This window comes from Glycine soja, chromosome 4 (genome assembly GCF_004193775.1).
Source record: "Glycine soja cultivar W05 chromosome 4, ASM419377v2, whole genome shotgun sequence".
NCBI lineage: Eukaryota > Viridiplantae > Streptophyta > Magnoliopsida > Fabales > Fabaceae > Glycine > Glycine soja.
This window is the reverse complement of record NC_041005.1, coordinates 21,943,573-21,953,089: the sequence shown is the minus strand read 5'-3', so window position 1 is coordinate 21,953,089 and position 9,517 is coordinate 21,943,573. Positions and strand designations below refer to the sequence as shown.

Here is a 9,517-nt window from a genome sequence, read left to right as displayed (position 1 = left end):
TCCTCTTTGAAATATGTTGAAAATCTGAAAAAGAAAAAAGTGATAATTCCTGCATAGCCTCTCCCTCTCTGTAGGATTTTCTCTCCCATCCTCTCTCGTCTCTTTCTTTTAGTTATGTTAACCCCTTAATTGAGTTCAAGACACAGTTAGGGTGCAGGAGTAAATTATACTCATTTTTTTAGTTAAAAGAGAAAACCAGTTGTATGATTTTTAATGTATTTATTATAAAATTCAACAAATTTATCATATGATGTGATCCTTACTAGGAGCGGATCGCTTGATATAGGTTACAAAGTTTTGGATGATACCACTTCCAGAGAGGGAAGATAAGTCAGGGTAGACGCCACAATGATTACCTTGATAAGTCTGAGATTGGTTCAACAAGGATCCTAGAGAGAAGCTCTCACCAAATTTTATCAAATGCCAAAAGTTCCTCTATTGAAAATGAAATCCATACATATAGAGTATCTGAACAAAAAGATAGAAATAGACATGGGTCTTTAAAACAGTTTGGGCCAAAATTACAACGAAAATAAATTATAAATAAAACATAGAACATATTTGGCATGGGCCTTCAAATTAGTTTGGATCTTTAGCAACAATTAATATTCTTAATAAAGTCTATGCCTCTGGGCCTTCATCCTTCTCCACTTGGACCTTGTTAAGTATGTCTGCTACCATTTGTTGGAGGGTATCCATTGATTGTTTAGTCCTATTCTTGGTCATAGGTCCCTGTATTTGGACAATTTTAGGATTCTCATCATCATACATGATAATTTATGATGTAAAACCATTTTACACTATTAAAGTATCAATACATATCCTATTTTTTCATTGATTTTGTTAACAACAAACATGGACTAATCTTACAGTCCATAAAGTGTAGACTCATCAGAGGAACAAAAACCAATATATTTTCTATAGTCTTGAAGGAGTTGTGCATCAATAAATACTTATAAAAAATTATCCAAATATGATAAGTTTAAGCACCCAAAACTCAATGATAATGATATAAGCGTTTCTTAGGCACACCATGACCGTCGTTGTTGTTGCTCTCACCACCATCGTTATCACCATCATGACCATTGTTGTCACCACCACTATCGTTGCTGTTGCCGCTGCCACTACCGTAACTATCATCATTGCCACCAACATGATCGCCACTGTTGTTGTCGCCACCGTCGCTGGCAACGACGGCGGCAGTAGTGATGGTCATGTTAGTGGTGAGAACAATGGTCATGACAACAATCACGATAGTGGTGATTGCAACGATGGTGGTGGTTGTGATGACGATCTTAATGTAAATTAAATCTTTAAAATATTTGATTTTTTGTATGATAAATCTCATAGACATTTTATGGTTAAATGAAGCTTTAATTTGAATTTAAAATGTTTTAATCTTAACCTTTCATTTATTCTAATGATCAAACGAGAACAATCATTCTCATATTCACATAAGAGGATCATTTTAATACCAAAAAGATTATCTAAAATGTAAAAAGCATATATCCCAAATGGGTTTCCAAATTCCGCTGGTTGTCCCAGCCTTCAGTTTTCGATTAGGACATTCAACAAACATGTTGCATGCACTGTTATCCTCCGCGAGTTTACACGGCATCACAAAATCCAAGAACGAAACAGAATCCATAAATTAAATGCAAATCAATCTTTATTGTCTGAAATAACAGGGCCAGATGATAGGAGACTCAGTGTATCCACCAAAGACGAGGCAGTGGTAGTGGCATCATGCTGTCGTTGTTGTTGTTGTTCGGCGTTCATGAGTGTTTTTGTTTCCCTTATTCTTGCGCGCATCACGTTCGTAACTACAACTGTCACAAAAGAAAATGAATCAAATGAATACAATTAAGTAATGGGTGTTCAAAATAATTGAGGGAGAAAAAGGGTAGGAAGAGAGGTTACTAATAGCAGTTCCAAAGGTCCAAATCCATAGGATTTTCATGCCGAGGCTCTTCGGTTCCCGCGGCATGACGAAGTTCAGTTCAGAAAAATGCACAAAGTGCAATTTTTTTAGATGAAAAAGGAGAAAATGGGTTGAGCGGCCCGGTTCTGCGAGGCTACCATTGGATGATAGTACTGTGGGCTTTTTTATTTTCATCTCCTATTTTGCCAAGTTCACACCCTATCATGGTGATAGAATTAATTTAATTTAATATTAATTAACTGAAAATAATTTCATAGATCATTTCTCCATTTGTTCACTTTTACAGTTTAATTTTTCATTGTCATTTGACAACATGGTCCCTCTATATGACAATAACAAGTTATGGGGTGTTTGTTTCCGAGAATCATCTTACATTTCTAAAAATATGAAAGTGTAAATGCTTATTTCCATGTTTGTTAAGAAGTTATCAGAAAATATTTTTAGACACCTTTTATCATAAAAAAAGGTTGCATTCCCATATTTACATAGCTTTTATTCCCATGTTAATGGGGGTGGGAAAGTTACATTCATATGGGAATGTGAGAAGTTATTTTCTAACTCCATTTTAACTTATTTACTTATTTATTATTTTAAAACATTAAAAGTATCGCTAGGAAAGTTAAAAATTAACAAAACACATTTTTATATATGTCAAGGAATAACATTCCTAACTACAATATTTCTAAAAATGTGATTCCAAGAAATACAATATGATTACATGAAACAAACACTCCCTTAATGCTTTCTCCCAATAATAGTTTTATAAAAATAAAATTAATTTCATAACTTTATAATATTCACATTATTATAACTCACCAAAAATAATAATACCATACATCCAATTACATCTATAGGGGCAGATGTTTGACTATAATCAATTCTCATAAAGAAATAAAAAAAAATACCAACAACATTCTTTTTGACACACTCTTTGAATGAATGGTGAAAATTTCTTGAAAATTGTAAAATGTTATGAGTTTCATATCTTATTTAATAACCCTCGAGATTTTATAGTTTGTAATAAATTAAAACCAACCATAGAATGTGTTAGGAAGAAAATATTGAGAATGTATTGCTAACACTCCTGATTCTCATATTTAAAGAATTCACATTCAACTTCTACAAAGCCTTTAGGTGGCGTTTGGTAGGAGAAAAAGTTTTTCTATGCCTAGTAAATCATGATTACTGAGAATCATGATTCATGGGAAATTTTTACCAATCTTTTAATTATTTATCATATAAAATGAGTAACATGATGTTTTATAGTAAAAAAATTAAACTCAAAAAAATAAGATTATCACCTTCTCCCATGGAAAGTTTCGTGTGAAACTAGTTTAAAAAATTCCCATAAAATATTTTTTCCCAGGAATATCATTTTTTTAAAAAATAAAATAGATATCAAATGTGAAAAACTAAAATTGAATCTAGGACTCTTGTAAAACTAAAAATTTCTCCTCTACCAAACCTTCCCTTACAAAAATATTATTATTTGTATTATTTTTTATTGATCAATAATTATATTCCTACTCCGGCTCTCTATTCCATCTAATTTTCTACTCAATTTTCTTTCCATCTCTTCCTTAATTAATTCCCATCCCATCAATTATCATATTTATTATTTCTTTTCTTTTATTTTTCTTTCTTCCTTTCTTTTTCTTTGTGTATCTCTCTTACTTCTGTCCCATACATCCTATTTGGAAATTTATGTTTATGAGAATCTTTTATTGATAACAACTTTTAAAAGATGAAGTTTTGGAAGCAAATATGATAAATAAATAAAAACATGAGTAGTTAAAAAATGAAATAAGTTAAATGTAAATTAATTTTAGAATGTATAAATATGAAAAGAAGAGATAAACAGAAAAAGAAATAAATGGGAGAGAGAAAAAATCACAAATACAATAAAATTAGTATATAATAGTTTTATCAGAATGCTACCAAAATTTAGGAACCACTAATAAAGTGTATCTTTTAATTTAATCAGTCTGATTTATGTGGAATATTCTATATAATTAATAACGACCAACTGACAAGCCACGTGCATATCCCACGCCACTTTTTAGGGAGATGACAATATTGGGGCATTATTGCTCATGATAAAACGGGACCTTCTCAGTTCCAATTTATCCTAGTATATAATTTAATTTCTTGTTGATGAATTTTAAGAGCACATTACAAAACCACTTCAACTTGACAACTTAAGGAAACTCAATTTAATTGCTCACGTTTATGTCTCTCTTTTGTCTTTCTGTTTCTTTGCTCAGGTAAATGATTTTCTTTACCTTTGTTGCTTTTTCTTTTGCGATATTTTCTTTTGATTTTTGAATAATATCATTGAGTGTTGATATGTGTAACACCTTAATTTTTTTTCCCGAAAATATTACTTTACAATTGTATAAATAATAAATATTAGGGAATACACGTCATTAAATCTAGTTTCTATTTCGAAGTTAATAAAATATCTCAATATATTTTTTTTTTCTTGAGAAAAGAAAGAACACGAATACATATATATGTTGTGCTTGATTAAAGCATGTACATATAATTAAATTGTTTATGAATAAAGGGTATTGTCAAAACATTTTTTCTGTTTAAAAACATTTTAAAAGTTATTGTCATTTTTGTTCCACCTTTACACAATACTATAAAAAAAACTTATAAAGAATTAACGTGCACAAAACTATATACTAATAAATTGAAAGAAATATGTAATTATACATAATGACCATCTATGGCCCTTAAGATTTAAACATAGACGTACTGAAGTCATTACAACTGTTAACAAGAAAATAAATTATTCAGTGCCCCTCAAAATATTACACAATATGTTTAATACAACAAAATATCACGACACTGAGTATAGAAATTTTTCCACACACACACACACACACACAAAATTTCATAACTTGTATCAGTCATCAAATCTTGCATTTATCTAAGCAATATAATAGTAAATAAATCAGTAGTTCCAGAAAATAAATAATTCTAAGATAATTTATATGGAGGCATGAATTCCAAATTTAAGTTATCTATTGTCTAAAATCATTTTGTCACTTGATTTTTCACAGTTTTGCTCCTAACTTTTTTTTTTTAGCGCTCTCGGTGCTCTAGGAGTCAGATTTTCATAAATCTTATATGCTACCCTACATTTTCAAACATAATGAACTCATTTTTTAAGTCAAAACTTTAATAAAAATAGTCCATACTTTTGTAACTCCCATTCCAAATTTGTGACAGATTTTTCATTTTATTAAAGGTCTTTAAACTTGTTTTATTTGTAACTTTTGTTAGGAAACTTTGATTTGTGTGAAATTTTAGGCTAACTCTACGTTTCAACATGCAAAGAACTCATTTTTGGCATCAAAAACTCAAGGAAAGAAACTCAGAACACAAATTCAAGACATGGCAGCAACTCAAAAATTTCAAAGCAACAACATTTTTAAGGAAGTTCAACAACAAGCATACGGTTCAAGAGTTGGAGAGACCCCCTTACCTCTTATAGGCTCCACAAAATTTAAAAGGAAGAATAAGGAAGTTTAGATTCAAGTTTGCAACCTTCAAGAGTGCAAAATAAGGTTTTGAAACTACAAGTGAGAATAGAGCAAGAAAATGAAGTGAAAATCAAGCTTAGAGTTGAAAATGGAGGTCACTTACCTAAGCTTGATGGAAGAAGGGTTCAAGAACACTTGGTAAAATTTGGAAGAATAAGAAAAATATGGTTTCCTCTTTCTCCAAAAGCTTCAAAAAAATGGGAGAACTGGCCTAGACTATGGCTTTTAAAAAACAACACTTATTGTAGGTGAAATGCTTGAACCAATGAAATTGCAAGGCCAAATCCTTATCTTCTTAATCTCAGCACTTTGAGTGACCATTAATATGACTATTTGGCAGCTTGGACAGCCCTTGAGGAGATCTCCACAAGCTCAGCCATGTCTTAAATGGCTTCTTGCACTTTTCCAAAACTAACTATAAAAGGATAAAGTAGAGTTTTGCCAAAAATGGTAAAAATTGTTTTTGCTAAAATTGGTAAATATTATCCTAATCTTCTAGATTAGTGTGCTAACCTCCCTTGGGATATGTGCACTTAGAGTGAACCTTGCACAAAGTCCACTCACACAGAGACAAATAACACTGTGACTCAATGCACAGTACAATTCTTGCACAGATGGAAATCTAGCTCAGAATATTTCTGTTTTTCTCTCAAGCTTTACTAAATCAATCACACACACCGTATATATATAAATATCTACACATCGGTTGTGTACAAGTAGCCATCAAGCCCTTAATTGATATGGGCATAGATGCAGCAGTTTTAATGTGTCTAAGAGACATTAGGCATAATCAATTTGAAGACTCCCTAATTGGAACAGTCGAAACCAGCCTAGGACAAGGTCCAATATATTTTAACTGTTATCCAAACAAAACAGTGAGTCTGATAGACAGAAACATTCTTGATTCTCTGTTCTTAAACATCCACTTTCATGCCCTTGACATGAAAGAAGGATCAATCCCAGCAGCCTTAATATATAGGATCCAGTACAAGGTCATGAATACTTGTGCATCTAGAGTCCTGTTAAAACCTCAAAAAGGAGAAATAACTTTGTTTATCACTGATATGACGAAGGCTAACGTTTCTCTTTCGAGAAAAATAAAATGGGATGAAGTAACTCTTCCCGAAAGATGGGTTATGGATAAGGCAACACCGTCTATTCCCCGACCCGCTCCAACCATAGAGCATATTAAGCAAGATAACTCCGGAAAGGTAGAGATAACCTTCAATAGGAGAAATTCTTTTTCATCAAGGATAGAAGCCTCTAGGTCTGAATACGAGTCAGCCAGAAGGTCTTTTTCGATTAGAAACCGTTCAATTCCAGTAGGACTAACCAGATCTGAGTCACATAACCAGTTCCCTACTGTAAACCTCCAAGGATTAGGCACTACTTCTAGCATACCTAGAACAACTTACAACCAAGAACAAGAGGACGACCAAAAGTCGATCCAATCCCCAACATACTCTTCTATGGAACCTTATGATGTTATCTGACAACTTTAGCATTGATAAGGAAACCCTTAGGAAAGATTTCTATTCTCCGGAAAATGAACCTCAAAGGAGATGGTTTTTCCAACATTACAAGGGTACAAACAGAAAACAAATCCAAGACAAGTTCTACGAATTTGTCGAAAGAGTCAAAATTAATGTCCTTTTCTTTGATTGGTTTCATGCTTATGCCATCAGAAAGGATATAGATTACCCTTGGAAACAAGACATCATAGGTGATCCAACAACAAATGTCATAACAAATTGGCAACTGAAGGATGGTGAGTTAATCCAATCGGAATTACCTCCCACAACACAATATCAACTACCAAATATCAAAGACAGTAACAACAAACCTGTTATGGCAATTCCATTCAAGAAAAAAGATGTCAACGAGGAAGTAACCTCTAGAGACATTAAAAGCCTAATGGAACAGGCAAATTATACCAACAAATACTTACAAGCTTTAGGAGAAACCATTAAAACTAAGGTAGTTCCTAAACAAAAATCAATTGAGGAAGCTTCGCCAAGTGTCCCCATTGAAAAACCTTTATTCAAACCTTTCAAAGTCAGTGATAAGGCTAAACGAAAAATTAGGGAACTTAGAAAAACTAAATCCTTAATTGAAGGCGTAGGTGACAATCATAGCGAATTACTAAACAAGATTGGTAGTTTGCTTAAGGTCATTCCAGACACTCCCCAAGCCTCGGAAAATACTTCCAAAATGGTAACACGAAGTACCTCCAAATTAATTAATGTTATTAATGAAGATAGTGACCAAAACTCAGATAACACAACTGAGATAGGATCAGTAAAGAATATAAATTCAATAAACTCCAAACACTGGAAAACCCCCTCCAAATTATATTATCAACGTCCAACTGCCCCTGACCTTCTATTAGAAGAAAGAGGTGAAAACAATTTTAAAAGTTTTAGTGCAAATAACATCTATGAATGGAACATAGATGCACAAACGGAGTATAACATCATGAATACACTCCAACATATGACCATGGTAGCCACGGCTTACCAAACCTCCCATGAATGTTCGGAAGAAACCATTATAGATATCTTAGTGGCAGGATTTTCTAGACAACTAAAAGGATGGTGGGATAATTATCTCACTAATGAGGAGAAATAAAAAATTTACAGCGCAATTAAGACGGATCTCAATGGAAAAGTCATTACTAATGACGATGATAAAGAGATTCCTGACGCTGTTAACACATTAATTTTTACAATAGCCCAACATTTCATTGGAGACTCATCCTTGTGGAAAGATAGGTCTGCAGAATTATTATCAAATCTTAAGTGTAGAACCTTAGCGGATTTTAGGTGGTATAGAGATACTTTCCTAACTAGGGTTTACACAAGAGAAGATAGTCAACAACCTTTTTGGAAAGAAAAATTTCTAGCCGGTCTTCCCAGATCATTAGGAGACAAGGTTAGAGATAAAATCCGTAGTCAATCTGCCAATGGAGACATTCCATATGAAAACTTAGGCTATGGTCAATTAATTTCCTATGTCCAAAAGGTAGCCTTAAAAATCTGCCAGGACGACAAAATTCAAAGGCAATTAGCAAAAGAAAAAGCTCAAACAAAGAGGGATTTAGGTTCCTTCTGTGAACAATTTGGCTTACCAGCCTGTCCAAAACAAAAGAAGAAACAAACCTCTAAGAAAGAAGCCCAGGATCATAAGCCAGCCAATAGAAGAAGATTTTCAAAACGAAGATACTCTCAAAAACCCTCAACCAGTAGAGAAATGGAAAATCCTAAACAAAAAATAAAATAAAAAATAACGTGCTACAATTGTGGAAAACAAGGCCACATTAGCAAATATTGTAGACTAAAAAAGAAGTTAAGAAACCTTAACCTAGAACCCTCAATTGAAGAGCAAATAAACAATTTGCTCATAGAAACCTCAGAGGAGGAAACAGAAACTTCATCCTTCGTGCTTTCCGATGAAAACCTAAATCTAATCCAACAAGATGACCAACTATCATCAACAGATGATGATGGGCAAATCAATACTCTAACGAGAGAACAAGATCTCTTGTTTGAAGCAATCAATTCCATACCTGACCCCCAGGAAAAGAAGGTTTTCCTGGAAAAACTCAAGAAAACATTAGAGGTAAAACCTAGACAAAAGGATTTTATCACGAACAACAAATTTGATGTAAGTAACATACTCAAGAGATTAGAAAATTCTTCAACCAAACCAACGACAATCCAAGATCTCCAAACAGAGATAAACAATCTAAAAAGAGAGGTAAAAGAACTTCGTCAACAACAAGAAATTCATCAGATCATTCTTTCTCAGCTTGAGGAAGATAGTGATTCTGAAAGTGCCAACAACAGTGAAGAAAATCAACCAGAAAATTTAGAAGATGATATGTTTATGGGATTAATCAACAAGATTAAAATCCAAAAATTTTACATAAACATAAAAATAATTATTAATGATTTCGTTTTAGAAACAATGGCCCTATTTGACACAGGGGCTGATTCAAACTGCATTTTAGAAGGATTAATTCCTA

At 32.8% G+C, this 9,517-nt stretch overlaps 1 long non-coding RNA gene across 1 annotated transcript; it reads right to left on the bottom strand.

The window, feature by feature from the left end:
* Positions 1 to 1,472: 1,472 nt before the first annotated feature.
* On the bottom strand, positions 1,473 to 2,053 carry LOC114408141. Its single transcript, XR_003665828.1, has 2 exons — positions 1,921 to 2,053; positions 1,473 to 1,829 (listed from the first exon to the last, which is right to left on the bottom strand). It is a non-coding gene; the product is annotated as an uncharacterized LOC114408141 (long non-coding RNA).
* Positions 2,054 to 9,517: the final 7,464 nt, after the last annotated feature.